Genomic DNA, 16,712 nt, shown 5'->3' on the forward strand with positions numbered 1-16,712 from the left:
TTCACCCATGTGTTCCACATATATGACTTTAGATATAGTTTTCCAGGCGTATATCAGTCATCGACCATGTTTTAGCACACAACCCGAACTTAGGTGCCCATCACGTGACTCAGGTAGATACGGAGGCTATGGAATAATGAATTTTTAATAAATCTCATTAAATAAGAAATAACGCTTTCAATTCAAATAGATAATAAATGTCAAAACTTCATTTTAATAATAATTTCAACGAGAATTTACATAAGTATCTTCTCGTGGGCAAGAATTCCTAACAATCTCTCACTTTGACCTAGAGAAGATATGGCATGTATCTAAGGCCCATTCCTTCCACGTGTTTCACGAACACATGTTCAGATAGTCCCTTTGTCATTGGATCCGCAATGTTGTCCAACGTCGAGATCTTCATGACTGCCACGTCTCCTCTTCGAACTATTTCTCTTATTAGGTGGTATTTTCGTTCTACATGCTTTCCTCTCTTATGGCTACGAGGTTCCTTCGAGTTTGCGATGGCTCTAGTGTTATCACAGCGGAGTTGCACAGGCTCGTTCATTTTAGGAACTATCTCCAGTTCGGCTAAGAAATTCTTAAGCGAAACAGCCTCTTTTGCTGCCTCGGAAGCTGCAATATATTCAGCTTCCATAGTAGAGTCTGCGATACTAGATTGCTTAATGCTTCTCCAGGCAATCGCTCCTCCATTGAGAGTGAACACTGATCCAGACGTTGACTTCAACATGTCACGGTCTGCCTGAAAATCGGAGTCAGTGTATCCTTGTATCACCAAGTCATTACTTGTGTATACAAGCATCATGTCTCTAGTTCTCTTAAGATATTTTAGGATATGCTTAACAGCTATCCAATGTTCTTGACCAGGGTTTGACTGGTATCTACTAGCAACTCCCACTGCATAGCATATGTCAGGTCTAGTACACAACATGGCATACATCAGACTCCCAACTGCTGAGGCATATGGAACTCGACTCATATCCTCCACTTCTTCCGGTGTCTTAGGACACTGCTCTTTCGACAGGAACTCTCCTGAACGAATTGGCAACAACACCCCATGGGCATTTTGCATCGAGAAGCGAGAAAGTACCTTATCTATATAAGTACCTTGAGACAGAGCTAGTAGTTTGTTCTTCCTATCACGAATGATTTGGATTCCTAGAACAAAGGCAGCATTCTCCAAATCCTTCATTTGGAATTGCTTTGCCAGCCACTCCTTTATGTCAGACATTACTTTAATATCGCTTTCTATAAGGAGGATATCGTCTACATAAAGGACTAAGAAAACAACTACTTTCTTCGAGTACTTGTAAACACAAGGCTCAGAAAGGTTTTGTTCGAAACCATAGGTCTTGATCACCTCATCAAACCTTTGGTTCCAGGATCTAGACGCTTGCTTGATTCCATAAATTGACTTCAATAATTTGCAAACCTTGTGCTCTTGATCCTTTTCTATGAATCCGTCTGGTTGAGCCATATAGATTTCTTCTTCCAGATAGCCATTCAAGAATGCCATCTTTACGTCCATTTGCCAAATCTCATAATCGTAATGAGCGGCAATGGCCAGAAGAATTCTGATGGATTTAAACATGGCTACGGGAGAGAAGGTTTCGTCGTAGTCGATTCATTCTCTTTGGGTAAAACCCTTAGCCACAAGTCTAGCCTTAAAGGTTTCGACTTCTCCATCAGCTCCTTTCTTCCTCTTATAGATCCACTTGCACCCAATCGGTCTAATTTGTTCGGGTGCATCTACAAGAGTCCATAATGAGTTCGAGTGCATAGACTCTATATCTAGATTCATGGCTTCTAGCCATTTTTCCTTGTCCAAGTCGACCATGGCGTCATTAAATGACACGGGGTCGTCGTCGTTCGCATCCAAGGCAACGACGTTTGCTTCAAAACCAAGATATCGGTCGGGCTCTCTAGAGACCCTCCCACTACGACGAGGCAGTGTAGCACTTGGACCAACGTTTGTGCTTTCTCCTTCATCTCCCACTCTCACAACAATTGTATGTGGAGATGGATTCCCTTGGACGTTAGTCTTCGGGGTTGGTCTAACAGTTTCCTCGAGTATAATTTTACTTCGAGGTTTATGACTTTTAACATAATCATCTTCAAGAAAAGTAGCATGAGTTGAAACGAATGTTTTCCTATCAATAGTATCATAAAATATACCTCCTATTGTCCCTTCTGGATAACCAACAAAGAAACAAACGTTTGTTCTTGGTTCCAGCTTGCTCGATTTCTTTTTCAAGACATGAGCGGGACAACCCCAAATACGGAAGTGACGCAATCCTTCAGGTGCTCCATTCCATAGTACTTTTGGTGTTTCGGATACAGATTTTGAAGGAACTTGATTTAAGATATACATGGAAGTCTTTAATGCATAACCCTAGAAAGATGTTGAAAGTGAAGAGTAGCTAATCATGGATCTTACCATGTCTAATAAAGTTTTATTTCTCCTTTCAGCAACCCCATTTTGTTGAGGGTTACCAGGAGCCGATAATTGTGACTCAATCCCATGCTCAAGCAAGTAATCGGTGAACTCAGTGTCTAAGAACTCGCCTCCCCGATCTGATCGAAATAGTCTTACCCAATTGGTTTTCAACACAAGCACGAAATTATTTGAACTTACTAAAAGTTTCAGATTTTCGTTGCATTACGTAAATGAAACCATATCTAGAATAGTCGTCAGTAAATGTGACGAAGTATTCATAACCGCCTCTCGCAGATTCACTCATTGGTTCACAGACGTCAGAGTGAACAAGTTGCAGAGGTTCGGTGGCTCTTAATCCTTTTCCAGCAAAAGATCGGTTGGTCATTTTTCCTTCAATACAGGATTCACAAACAGGCAGAGTTCCCACTTTTAGGTGTTTCAACGGCCCAAGCCTTGAAAGCCTCTCTAGCCTCTTTATATTTATATGACCAAGTCTTAAGTGCCATAACTAGGTTTGTTCATCACTAGACAGTTTAATTTTCTTATTAGATGTGGGTTTAGCTACTTTAAACATTTCAGCATCAAATGAACATTTATTTTCAGGAGTTAATACATATAAACCATTATATAATAAGGCATCACATATTAATCTTCCATCTAAAGAAACACTCATAGTTTTATCATTCACAGATAAAGAAAATTGTTGTTTAAGTAATTCAGAAACTGAAATTAGGTTTCTACAGAACCCAGAAATAAAATAAACTGAATCTAATATCAAATATTTATTTCCAAATCGGAGTCGAACTATTCCTAAAGCTTTAGCCATGACGGACTCTCCGTTTCCCACTCTAAGCTGTAGTTCGTCTCCCCTCAGTTCCTCCCACGAGTCAAACACCTGAAAGGTTGTACAAACATGATTAGTTGTCCCCAAATCAATTATCCAGTACGAGAGAGAATCTCCAGCATATAATGCTTCTAATACATGTAAGTGAGTGAACAGTACATTACCTTCACACGACTCAGGGCTGATGTCATCATCATCAGGAATCACTATAAGTGATGGCCTTTCCATTATGAGAACATTCTCTAATGGTAAATCTTCTGGTGAAGGTGGACGAGGCTGTGGTGTCAAACTCGGTTCCACCTGATGCTAAGCATACTCTACCAAACTATCACGCCAAGAAAGAAGTTCGCTTTTGAAACTGCGTCATCTTATAATCCGGACAAAACCACGAAAGTAAATGATAAAGTCGGCGTATTCTGTTGTCGCACGAAAATGAACAACGATTAAATACCTCGGGCGGTTCGATCCAAGGCCGGACCAAGTGATCGCGCCCGGGCCAAAAATGGGAGCTCGTAGACCGAGCTGCACCCTCCAAACCCTGAGGTGTGTTTTGGGGGGTGTGACTGTGCCAAAGGTTGGCTGCCTACGTACCCTTTAGTCGGGATCAGGTCAGAACGTAGTTCAATTTGTGTATTGGTGGCTATCTTGGGCTCAGAGGCTTTGTGAATCCAAGACTTTAGAGGGGGACCGGGCTCGTAGCTTCTAGTGAAGACTTTATAGGGGTCGCTTGCCTCGTAGCTCAGAGTTCTAGCTCAAGGGCCGAGAAGCTGGAGGGCAGTGTGTACTGCAGAAGCTCGGGTCGCAGAAGAGGAGCGCACTCCCTCTCGTGGAGGGGGGTCCTTGTTTCTGAGCCGAGGGAGGAGGAGTGCGTGTTCTTGGAATGTCACAAGAGCACGAGAGAGGTACTGTTCTCGAAGAAGTATGTATTCTTCAAAAATGTATCAATTCTCAGGCTGAATCAGCGTGTCCTTTTTCCTCCCCTAGGGGGGGTATTTATAGTGTTTGAGGGGAAACCTTGGGCCGGCCCCTTGAAGCCCACCGGGTAGCCGAGAGCGAGGCGTGCGAGGCCTCACACCCAAGAGGGCGTAGGGCGCACGAGACATGTCGCCTGGATGGGCGCGGGGCGTGTCAGGCGCGTGACTTGGCCGGGCGCGGCGTGCCCGGCAGCGTGCGAGCCCGGCCGAGGTGGCAAGAACGCTCGGCCGAGGTGGCAAGGACGCTCGGCCGAGGTGGCCGAGCTGGCGAAGATGCTCGGCCGAGGCGGCCGAGCTGGCGAAGACGCTTGGTCGAGGCGGCCGAGCTGGCGAAGACGATCGGCCGAGGTGGCCGAGCTGGCAAAGGCGCTCGACCGAGGTGGCCGAGGTGGCAGGGATACCCGGTTGGACACCCGGCTAAGGCGGCAGGGGCGCTCGGCCGGGGTGCCGAGGCGCGCGTAGACCGAGAGGCCGGGGTGCGCGAGAGTGTGCGTGCGGGCCGGGAGGTCGGGGCGTAGGGGTGCGCGCGCGGGCCGGGAGGCCGGGCGCAGGGTGCGCGGGAACCGGGCGCGATAGGGCGCGCTGAGGCCCATTGGGCCGGGGGCCTCAGGGCCGGGGGCGCAGGTGCGCGCGCGCCGGCCGTGCCGGGCCGTGGGTGCGTCGGGGCGCTCGGGCCTGGTGGGCCGAGGCCCGTTGGGCTTCCGGCCGGAAAAGCCCGGCCGGCCTTGAATTGTTTTTGAATTTCCGGTGTCCCGAAAACGACCGGTAACATTAGCCCCCCAAGTTTACGGCTTACGGGTCGTAAGTCGTGAACTTTAGAAAAGAAAAGGGCGTCGAGGTAATTTCACCTTCGATCACATCTGATCGTCCGCACGCATATCTTTTGTGGCCGGACCCCTGGGGGCCGGACCGGGCCGGTCGGGTAGCAAGACCCGCGCGCGGCCTGGCGCTGGGGGACTGGCGCGCGCGCGAGGCCGGCCCGCGGGCCGGGCCTTGCGTCGCGCGCGCAGGGGGAAGGAGCAGGGTTTGCTCCTTCCTCTATATAAATAGGAGAGTCCCCGCTCTCTCTATTCACACTGGCGGCCTGCGGGTAATTGGAAAACTCTTTTGAATTTGAAATTTCCCCCGGGCAGTTGACTTTTTTTTTTTAATGGGGAGTGAGCTTGTTTCCCTTGTTGATGATACCGAGGTTGACCCTACCTGCCCTCTCCCAAATTTTGGGGGGCGGCCAAGGGTCCCTTTGAGGAACTCGACGGGATTCCCATCTTTGTCGAGGAAGACTCTGGCGCGGCCGACCAATGGCTCGCGGAGTTGGAGACTGATGCCGCGGCGATCGCCGAGCTGGCGGGGCGCGGGAGCGGCCCACCTACTAGGCGCGGCCCCGAAGGGGAGGACAAGGGGTCCAAGGACCCGCGTTCGTCAAGGTTGGTGATCAACTTGGTCTCCCAGCGAGGCGGTCTTTGACGCCCCCCTGCTTGAGCAGCGGGGTGACGCGGCGGTGAGTGTCGAGCTCCCCCGGACGCCTAACTTGGACGCCTCGGGTGTTGAGCTTGCGATAGTGCCGTCCGAATTTTTCTTGGACGAGATTTACTCCGACGATCCCCAAGGGTCGGGTTCGGAGGCTCTTGAGGAGGACTCGGAGGCTCCTCCCGCGCGAGGGAAAGAGAAACATGATGGCGAGGTGTTGGCGACGGCATGGCCGGCCCTCGAGTCCGCGGAGGCTTCGGGGTACACTTATGCCCGATCGCTGGAGAGGACTCGCATGTACGGAGTAGGCGACTCTGTCGCCCCCGTCGGCTTAGACTGCAAGGGAATCGATACTGCGAGCATGCTCACTTCCCGAGTCTTCAGCACGCTTCAGGAGACGTATAACATCCCTTCCTTGGTGGGGTTGCTTAGACCCGGCCCCGAGGACAGGCCCTCCCGCCCCAGGGACGGGTATACGGCTGTGACGATCGGGAGTCTTGTCTGCGGGTTGCGTCTCCCGTTCCCCACGATCGTCCAGCAGATCCTGACCCAGCTAGGGGTCCATGCATGTCAGATGAGCCCAGCATTCTATCGCCTGTTGGCTACATGCTTCATGGAGTGGCACTGCCAGACGCAGCGTGCCATGACCGTGGATGACTTCCGTAACCTGGTCGCCGTCTTCCCGGTGCCGGGGCAGCCGGGATTTCATATAGCCGCCGGGTGTGGGTGTGGGTCACCTCGGACGCTTTTGGCGAGGCGCCCCTTCGCTTCGGTCGTCTGGCCGACTTTCCAGCGGATGAAGGGGCAGTGGAGCTCCCCTTTGTGAGAGAAATCTCGGGGATGTCGGAGGCCCGCAAGGCTGGCGAGCGGTTCCGTTCCGCCAAGCTGATGGCGCTCACCGGGTGGTTCCCACCCTTTGCTCCGGACACCGAGGAGGCACTCCGGGCGAGCAGGCCCCCGAGTCCCGTGGCTCAATCAGTCGCTCCTACTTCCCGAGGTATCTATATGGTTTTGTAAAACCTTTTGTTTTGACAGGAACCTGACCTTTGTTGCTTTGTTTTGTGTAGCTGCAAAGAGGCGAGCTAGGAGGCTGGCCCTCGCTACTCGGGACCCTGAGTCCATGGCGGAGATTCGCTCTAGGGTTGCCGACGGCAAGGCGAAGGGAGAGCGCGTCGAGACTGCCGGTCTAGTCGAACCGGAGTCTCGGGCTTCTTTGAAGAGGGCTTCGACATCGGCACCTCCCGATGAGCGTTCTGAACCCAAGAGGGCGAACTCGGCGGTGGAGCTGGAGGCGATAGAGGCCCGAGGGGATTGTTTTCGCCACCTCGAGGGATCTCCACTATCCTGGTGGAAGGGCGTGGTGTCGAAGGGCGACATTCCTTTCTTCCAGGCGAGGGTTACCGACGCTCAGAGGGTCAGTATTTTTGTTTCGTTATAAGCGTGGGTTTCAGTTTTAACCCTTGCTTCTTTGTCGTCGCAGGCGTATGTGAGGGCCGTGCGAAGCGACAGGATTTTGCACGACTTCATCCGGCGCTTAGGGGCATCTCAGGATGAGCTCGCCCGGACGAAGGCTAGGCAGGCTCAGGTCGAGCGGGGTTCGCACCCGGGGGCAGAGACCGAGACGCTTCGAGACCAGCTTCGTGAGGCCAGGGTGGAACTCTAGATCGCACAAGGCCAGCGCGACGGAGCCCAACTGTCGGTGGCCAAGATGGCGAGCGAGCTCACCGAAGAACGGCGAGCTGGCGAGGTGGCGACCCGATCAGCGGAGATTTTTCGCACTGAGGTTACCGACCTTCGGAGGCAACTGGACGCTCGATCCGATGCCTTGGAGACGTCGCACCGCCAGCTTACCTCGAGCGAAGCGGCGCGTGTTAGGGCGGAGCACGAGCGCGATTCTCTGGCGGAGGAAAACGCTCGACTATCGTCCCAGCTTGCTGAAGCGGAGCGGAGAGCGTCCGAGTTGCAGGATGACTACGACATAGGGACCGAGGAAGCCCGTCGTGCCGGAGCGGTGGAATGTCGAGACGCGACCGTGGCCGAGAACGAGGCCCGGGGGGTCACTTTTGACTTCTTCGACACCTTGTTCCCTTTGTTGGACGAGGGTGCTCCTTGAGCCGAGATGGCTTTCTTTTTCAGCGCGTATGTTTAGCGCTTTGTTTCTGTTTCTTTTCCTTTTCTAGGATTTATTTTTCACGCACTTTTGTTCAGCACGTGTTTATCAGAGCCGTGGCTCTTTTTATTTATGAGACACTTTTGTTGCTTTCATGTCGAATGCTATCTCATTTTCCGAGCAGTTTTTACTCGCATGTGCCTTCTTTGTGGGCTATCGTGGCCCAGTGACTTTGCTTCGTGCCTTTCGGCAATCGAAGAGGTCGTGCCGGGTAGTCCCCGGGGGCTTTGCATCCGTGCCATTGGCGACTGGACGTGTAAGTCTCGCCGGGTTGGGCCGGCGTCTTTTGGAGCCCGTGCTTTTAAGCGTCCGAGCTCGGCGGGTTAGGCCGGCGTCTTCGAGCTCGCGCTGCTTGAGCGACCGAGCTCGCCGGGTAAGGCCGGTGTCTCTGAGCTCGCGCTGCTTGAGCGACCGAGCTCGCCGGGTAAGGCCGGCGTCTTTGAGCTCGTGCTGTATGAGCAATCGAGCTTGCCGGGTTACGCCGGCGTCTTCGAGCTCGCGCTGCTTGAGCGACCGAGCTCGTCGGGTAAGGCCGGCATCTTTGAGCTCGTGCTGCTTGAGTGACCGAGCTCGCCGCGTAAGGCCGGCGTCTTTGAGCTCGTGCTATTTGAGCGATCGAGCTCGCCGGGTTAGGCCGGCGTCTTCGAGCTAGCGCTGTTTGAGCGATCGAGCTCATCGGGTTAGGCCGGCGTCTTTGGGTTCGTGCCCTTAAGCAAGCGAACGCACTTAGCGTCGGGTTTAGGCCGACGTCTTTTTAGTGTTCGCGCCCTGGAGCGTCGGAACGTAGGCGCGCCGGGTTAGGCCGGCGTCTTTTTAGTGTTCGCGCCATTGACCGTCGGAACGTAGGCGCGCCGGGTTAGGCCGGCGTCTTTTTAGTGTTCGCGCCATTGAGCGTCGGAACGTAGGCGCGCCGGGTTAGGCCGGCATCTTTTTAGTGTTCGCGCCATTGAGCGTCGGAACATAGGTGCGCCGGGTTAGGCCGGCGTCTTTTTTGGTGTTCGCGCCCTTGAGCGTCGGAACGTAGGTGCGCCGGGTTAGGCTGGCATCTTTTTTGGGCCCGTTCACCCTGGAGTGAGCGAACGCGGGTGCGTCGGGTTAGGCCGACGTCTTTTTGGGCTCGCTCACCCTGGGGTGAGCGAACGCGGTTGCGCCGGGTTAGGCCGGCGTCTTTTGGTGTTCGTGCCCTGAGGCTAGCGAACCTTAGTTTGGCTCAAATTTGGCCCTTTTTCGGGTTTGAGGCAGCGCCTTTACGCGACTTACATGCGTCTCGGGAGACGTCTTTCACCTGCGCCTTTACGCTTCTTACGGCATGCCGGGAAGGCCGACGTTTTACTCGAACCCGTATGCACGAAGGGCCATCGGGGTCCGAGCTTCCTAAGTCTGTATCCCCGTGGGGGACTTAGGCCTTGTGCGTCGGGTTAGGCCGACGTCTTTTGGGCCCGCTCACCCTGGAGTGAGCGAACGCGGGTGCGTCGGTTTAGGCCGACGTCTTTTGGGCTTGCTCACCCTGGGGTGAGCGAACGCGTGTGCGTCGGGTTAGGCCGACGTCTTTTCTCGGACCCGTAAGTCTGATGGGCCATCAGGGCCCGAGCTTCTTAAGCCTTTGTCTCCCGTGAGTGGCGGGCTTAAGGTTTTTTTTTTTTGAACAGTCGGCACGAGGAGTATAGTCGACTCGTAGACTCGGAGCTCGACTCGAAGATCGAGCTCGTCTCGAGGACGCATAGATTCGGTGTGGGTTATACCAGTCGGCTTGACGGACTCGGAGCTCGTCTCGAGGAGCGAGCTCGACTCGAGGAGCGAACTTGACTTAGGGAGCGAGCTCGAGTTCGACTCAAGGAACGAATTGGGCTCGAGGAGCGAGCTCGACTGGAGGAGCGAGCTCGACTCGAAGAGCGAACTTGAGCTCGACTCAAGGAGCAGACTCGACTTGAGGAGCGAACTTGGGCACGACTCAAGGAGAGAACTCGACTGGAGGAGCGAGCTTGACTCGAAGAGCGAACTTGAGCTCGAGTCAAGGAGCGAACTCGACTTGAGGAGCGAACTGGGCTCGAGGAGCGAGCTCGACTCGAGGAGCGAACTTGAGCTCGACTCAAGGAGCGAACTCGACTTGAGGAGCGAACTGGGCTCGAGGAGCGAGCTCGACTGGAGGAGTGAGCTCGACTCGAAGAGCGAACTTGAGCTCGACTCAATGAGCGGACTCGACTTGAGGAGCGAACTTGGGCTCGACTCAAGGAGCGAGCTCGACTGGAGGAGCGAGCTCGACTCGAAGAGCGAAATTGAGCTCGACTCAAGGAGCGAACTCGACTTGAGGAGGGAACTGGGCTCGAGGAGCGAGCTCGACTGGAGGAGCGAGCTCGACTCGAGGAGCGAACTTAAGCTCGACTCAAGGAGCGAACTCGACTTGAGGAGCGAACTGGGCTCGAGGAGCGAGCTCGACTGGAGGAGCGAGCTCGACTCGAAGAGCGAACTTGAGCTCGACTCAAGGAGCGAACTCGACTTGAGGAGAGAACTGGGCCCGAGGAGCGAGCTCGACCCGAAGAGCGAACTTGAGCTCGACTCAAGGAGCGAACTCGACTTGAGGAGCGAGCTCGACTCGAAGAGCGAACTCGACTCGAGGAGCGAGCTCGACTCGAAGAGCGAACTCGACTCGAGGAGCGAATTGGACTCAAGGAGCAAGCTCGACTTGAGGAGCGAGCTCGACTTGAGGAGCGAGCTCGACTCGAGGAGCGAACTCGACTCGAGGAGCGAACTTGAGCTCGAGTCAAGGACCGAGCTCGACTCGAGGAGCGAACTGGAGCTCGACTCAAGGAGCGAACTCGACTTGACGAGCGAACTGGGCTCGAGGAGCGAGCTCGACTGGAGGAGCGAGCTCGACCCGAAGAGCGAACTTGAGCTCGACTCAAGGAGCGAACTCGACTTGAGGAGCGAACTTGGCTCGAGGAGCGAGCTCGACTGGAAGAGCGAGCTCGACTCGAAGAGCGAACTTGAGCTCGACTCAAGGAGCGAACTCGACTTGAGGAGCGAACTGGGCTCGAGGAGCGAGCTCGACTGGAGGAGCGAGCTCGACCCGAAGAGCGAACTTGAGGTCGACTTGAGGAGCGAGCTTGACTCGAGGAGCGAACTCGACTCGAGGAACGAATTGGACTCAAGGACCGGGCTCGACTTGAGGAGCGAGCTGGGCTCGAGGAGCGAGCTGGGCTCGAGGAGCGAGCTCGCTTGGAGGAGCAAGCTCGGCCCGAAGAGCGAACTTGAGCTCGACTCAAGGAGCGAACTCAACTTGAGGAGCGAGCTCGACTCGAGGAGCTAACTCGACTCGAGGAGCGAATTGGACTCAAGGAGCGGGCTCGACTCGAGGAGCGAGCTGGGCTCGAGGAGCGAGCTCGACTGGAGGAGCGAGCTCGACTCGAAGAGCGAACTTGAGGTCGACTCAAGGATCGAGCTCGCCGAGTTAGGTCGACCTAAGTCTCATCCCGGAAGTGGGGAGCTTAAGGTTCTTACCCCCTTTTTTTTTGCCTTGAATTCTTGAGTGTATGTCGCAGACCCATTAGCCCCCCAAGTTTTTAGTTTACAGGGCGTGCCGTGATGACTAAAAACTTTTTTTTATAATAAAGTGGGTAAAAAAGACTGCAAACTTTATTTTTTATTGATATTTGCTAACGGGGAACATCCTTGAACAGTGGCTCATAGGCCTTTATTGAATAAGGGAAATCAGAGCAATAATGAGGGGACTTGATCACTGGTGGTACTGCCTCAAGTGTTCGGCGTTCCACGGGTGCCGGATTGGAGTTCCGTCCGTGTGTTCGATGTAGTAGGTCCCGTCGTGTATGACTTGTCGGACTCTATACGGTCCTTCCCAATTTGGGCCTAGGACTCCGCCACCTTGCACTTGGGTGTTCTGGAACACGCGTCTGAGTACAAGGCTGCCGACGGCGAAGATCCGCCTTTTGACTTTGGCGTTGTAGTATCTCTCGACCTTTCGCTTTTGTGCAGCAAGTCTGGTGAGAGCCTCGGATCTTTTCTCGTCGATTAGATCCAGTTCGAGGCGCATGGCTTCATCATTTTCTTTTTCGTCGAATGTATCAACCTGATAGGTGGGGACTTCCATTTCCACGGGGACCACCGCCTCAACCCCAAAAGTTAGGGAGAAGGGGGTCTCTCCGGTGGCGTTTCGAACGGTCGTTCGATAGGCCCATAGGATGAAAGGCAGTTCTTCAGCCCAGGCGCCTTTTTTGGCTTCGATCTTTTTCTTGAGGTTGCTCTTAATCGTCTTGTTGACGGCTTCCACCTCGCCATTAGCCTGTGGATGTCGCGGGGATAAGAATGTCTTGCTTATCCCTAGCTGGGCGCAGATCTCTCTAACCCTCGCGTTGTCGAACTGCGCGCCGTTATCGGTCACGATTGACGCAGGGATGCCGTGGAGACATTTTATGGACTTCCAGATGAAGTTCGTAGTGTTGGCCTCGGTGATCCTGACCAGAGGTTCGGCTTCGACCCACTTGGTGAAGTAGTCGATAGCGAAGATGGCGTATTCGTATTGTCTCGGAGCTTTGGGAAGCTTGCCGATAATGTCTACGCCCCACTTTGCGAAGGGGCGTGGAACAACGATGCTACTTAGGGGAGATGGCGGCTGTCGTGGAACGTTGGAGAAACGTTGACACTTGTCGCACTTTCTCGCCCAGTCGTAGGCGTCTTTCTTCATCGTTGGCCAGAAATAGCCTTGTCGAAGCGCTTTGAGTGCGAGGGACCATCCAGCGGCGTGGTTTCCGCAGAGGCCTTCGTGGATCTCGCGGAGGACCTTGGTCGACTCGACGCTGTTGAGACATCGGAGCAGCGGGGTTGAATACTCGTGCTTGTATAAGGCTTCGCCTCTCAACACGTATTTGGATGCGAGGGCTTTTAGCCTTTCGGCTTCTTTGCGGTCTTCGAGAAGTACCCCTCTTCGCAAGAAGTCCGTAAGTGGGGTCATCCAAGTTGGATGAACGGCGCTCTCAATCGTTCCAACCTCGTAACGTGAGACGGATGGTCGCGAGAGAGACTCGATTGGGATAGTTCCCAACCCGTCTTCGGTGATACCGGATCCGAGGCGAGCTAAGGCATCAGCCTCAGAGTTCTCTTCTCGTGGGATCTGGATGGTCTCGAACCAGGAGAAGGCATCTAGTTTGGCGTTTGTCTTTGCCAAGTAGGCGATCATGTTAGGTTCTTTGGCAACGTAGTCGCCTTTAACCTGATTTACGATTAACTGCGAGTCACAGTGTATTCGTAAATTCTGTACGTTGAGCTTTTGAGCGAGCTCCAGCCCTACGATGAGGGCTTCGTACTCGGCCTCATTGTTTGAGGCCTGGAATCCGTAGTGGAGGGCGTAGCGTAACTTTTCCCGGTCGGGGTTTGTTAGAATCACGCCGGCGCCTGCTCCTTGGGCATTAGATGCTCCGTCTACGTGTAGTTCTCAGACGGGACCCGTAGGGTCAACCTTTCTCTTTCGAGCCGACAAGTCGTCGGTCGAGCCGTCTTCTGCTCTTCCCATGTCGGGAGTGTAGGAGAATTCTGCCACGAAATCAGCTAAGGCTTGAGCCTTTATTGCCGGCCTCGGGTGAAACTCAATCCCGTACTCGCTCAATTCTTGGGACCAGATCGCCATGCGAGTCGATGTTCCCTTTTGAAGAGCCTTACCGATTGGGTGTCCGGTTCGGACAACGATTGGGTGAGCCTGGAAGTATGGGCGTAGCTTTTTGGTGGCTACGAGGGGAGCAAGAGAGAGTTTCTCTATCTCTGTATAACGCGTTTCGGCGTCAAGTAGGGCTTTGCTTACGTAGAAGATGGGCCATTGAGCCCTATCTTCTTCACGGATCAGCACAGCGCTCACAGCTCGTTCGGAGACGGCGAGGTAGATTTAAAGCGTCTCGCCTTCTTTTGGCTTGGAGAGGAACAGAGGTTTCCCGAAGTAGGCCTTCATTTCTTGGAAGGCCTTTTCGCACTCGTCCGTCCATTCAAAGCCGTCCGTCTTCTTAACCGCTTTGAAGAACGGTTGACACTTGTCGGTTGCTTTGGCCACAAAACGCGCTTGGGCGGCAATCCGACCGGTCAGACTTTGGACTTCCTTGACACGTCGCGGGGACTTCATGTCAAGGAGTGCCTTGATTTTGTCGGGGTTCGCTTCGATACCTCGACGGCTAACTATGTAGCCTAGGAACTTCCCGGATTCGACCCCGAACACACATTTGTTGGGGTTGCGCTTCATTTTGTACCGGCGGAGGATTAAGAACATCTCCCTCAGGTTGTCTACGTGGTTGGTAGCCAGTAGGGTTTTAACGAGCATGTCGTCCACGTACACTTCCTTGGTCTTGCCGATTAGGTCGGCAAAGATCCGGTTTACCAATCGTTGGTAAGTAGCTCCTACATTCTTAGGGCCGAAAGGCATGACCTTGTAGCAGTAGAGGCCGCGATCAGTGACAAAGGTTGTCTTGATCTGATCGGGCTCGTGCATTCGTATCTGGTTATAGCCCGAGTAGGCGTCCATGAAACTTAGGAGTTCATGTCCTGCCGTGGCGTCGACCAGTTGTTCGATGCGTGGGAGTGGAAAGCAATCTTTCGGGCAGGCTTTCTTAAGATCTTTGTAATCTATGCAAATGCGCCACTTCTCGTTGGGCTTTTTGACCATGACCACATTGGCCACCCACAGCGGAGAGAAGATTTTCGACTTCCTCGTTTATTGCTAGGTACTGTTCGGGGTTGAGCGCACGTCTAGCTTATACCTTTTCAGCGATAGTTTTATCGTCATTCAATCGATGCACAATCACATCGGGGTCTATGCCGGGCATGTCTGCATGTGTCCATGCAAAGACATCCTTAAACTCCCGAAGGAAGGACGCGAGTTGAGTTTTGATGGCGAGAGGGAGTTGTGCACCGATCTTTATTACCTGATCAGGTTTAGCTTCGTCGAGAACGATCGAAGTGAGATCATCGTGGGTGTCAACTTTCAACCTCTCGATATCGTCGCGGGGGTCTAATTCCCCGAGTTGCCGTGCGTCTTTTTGATCACACGGGTAGTCGTCTTCCAGTTGGTAGATCGTGTTAACCCTTTTTTCAGCGGGCTTGCCGTCCACGGCTTGGACGTAGCATATCCTCGCCTGGGCTTGATCACCGGCCATGACGCCAATTCCCTCTTTGGTGGAGAACTTCACTAGTAAGTGATAAGTGGACGTGATAGCCCTTAGTATGTTCAACGTCGGTCGCCCAATGATAACATTGTTGGGTGACTCCTGGTCGACCACAAGAAAGGGGACCATGTGAACGACTTCGATGCCTCCGGTAGTTCCGAAGGTGACTGGTAAATCAATGATTCCTTCAGTCATGATCTTTTCTCCCGTGAACCTAAACAGGCGTGTCTGAGTTGGGACAGGGCGGAGCCCCACGACTTTCATGCGCTCGAGGGTGGTCTTAAAGATTATATTGGTCGCGTTGCCGTTATCAATAAGAACTCTTCTCACCAAGTTGTTGGCCACCTGGGCCTTGAGGACTATAGCGTCATTGTGCGGGTGCACAACTCGCTTGGCCTCTTCATTGGTGAATTGTATCGTCTTGTGAGGTACGGACGGAGGTTCCTCGTAGGTGAGGTTAACCTGCCCGGCAAGGCCTTCTTGAGAGGCAGCTCTGAGGAGCTTTTTCCTTTGCCGAGCTGAGTCCCCGTCTTGCAAGCCACCTAGTATGGTGGTGACGACGTGGAGCTGCGCATCAGCCGTAGCTGCGACCGCTGTGCGGTCGGCGTTAGCGTTGGACCCTCCACCTTTCTCAGGTTATGGCCTATTATCGGCAGGGGCTGCCGCTCCTACCAAGCGAAGGACGAACTCTTTGAGCTCTCCCTTCTGGATTAATGTCTCAATTTGTTTCCTAAGATGGAAGCACTGAGCAGTCATGTGACCGTAATCCCGGTGGAACTCGCAATAGCGGGACCGGTCGCGAGACGCGGGGTTACCCCTTATTGGAGCCGGAGCGACGAACTTGTCACGCGCCACAGCGTAGATTTGCTCTACCGGGGCGTTCAGGGGAGTGTAACCCGAGTAGTCTCTAAAATTGCTCGCAAGACGCAGCTTTTGAGACGTAGGGGGTCGGCTATCAGTAGTGTGACCGCCCTTGTTCACCCTTTTGCGGGGGTTACTCGGCTCGCTGCCGGACTCATCTCGACGGCGGGAACTTTGCTGGCCGGTCCTACGGCCGTCGAGGTAATCTTCTACCCCCATAAAGGTTTTGGCTCGGTTCATTAACTCGGCCATCGTAGAAGGGACTCTGCCGACGACGGACTTTAGGAAGTCTCCAATGCGCAAGACCTCGATGATGGCTGTAATTGCGTCACTGTCGTCAAAGCGGTCGACCTTGTTCGATTCTGTGGTGAATCGAGTGAGATATTGTCTCAAGGACTCGTTATTCTCTTACCTGATTGACCATAAGTACATCTTGGTCTTCTTTTGGACCATGGATGTAGCAAATCGTGCCAGGAACATGTCCTTCAGGTCTTTGAACGATTGGACGCTCCCTGGTCTTGAATTCTTAAACCACTCAAAACCGGGTCCGGTGAGGGTAAGACTAAAAGCTTGGCATAGAGCCCCAGGTGAGACGCCCTGCATCGTCATCCAAGTTTCGTAATGTTGGATGTGATACGTGGGATCAGATTTCCCATTGTATGGAGGGAGATTCGGGAGTTTGAAGTTTCCCGTGCACACCTCAGCAAGGATTTGGGCGGAGAAGGGAGAGGAGTTTTCTTCCACGACCCTGTATGTATCACCGGCCAAGCCGCCTTTACACAGGTCACGCACCTCGTTA

General features: G+C 53.5%; 1 pseudogene; it reads right to left on the reverse strand.

The window, feature by feature from the left end:
* Window positions 1-289: 289 nt before the first annotated feature.
* LOC149408069 (secreted RxLR effector protein 161 pseudogene) lies at window positions 290-1,075 on the reverse strand (annotated as a pseudogene).
* Between the last annotated feature and the right edge of the window lie 15,637 nt (window positions 1,076-16,712).

This window comes from Urtica dioica, chromosome 1 (genome assembly GCF_054948205.1).
Source record: "Urtica dioica subsp. dioica isolate 48M chromosome 1, U.dioica_male_clone48M_v1_H2, whole genome shotgun sequence".
Taxonomy (NCBI): Eukaryota; Viridiplantae; Streptophyta; class Magnoliopsida; order Rosales; family Urticaceae; genus Urtica; species Urtica dioica.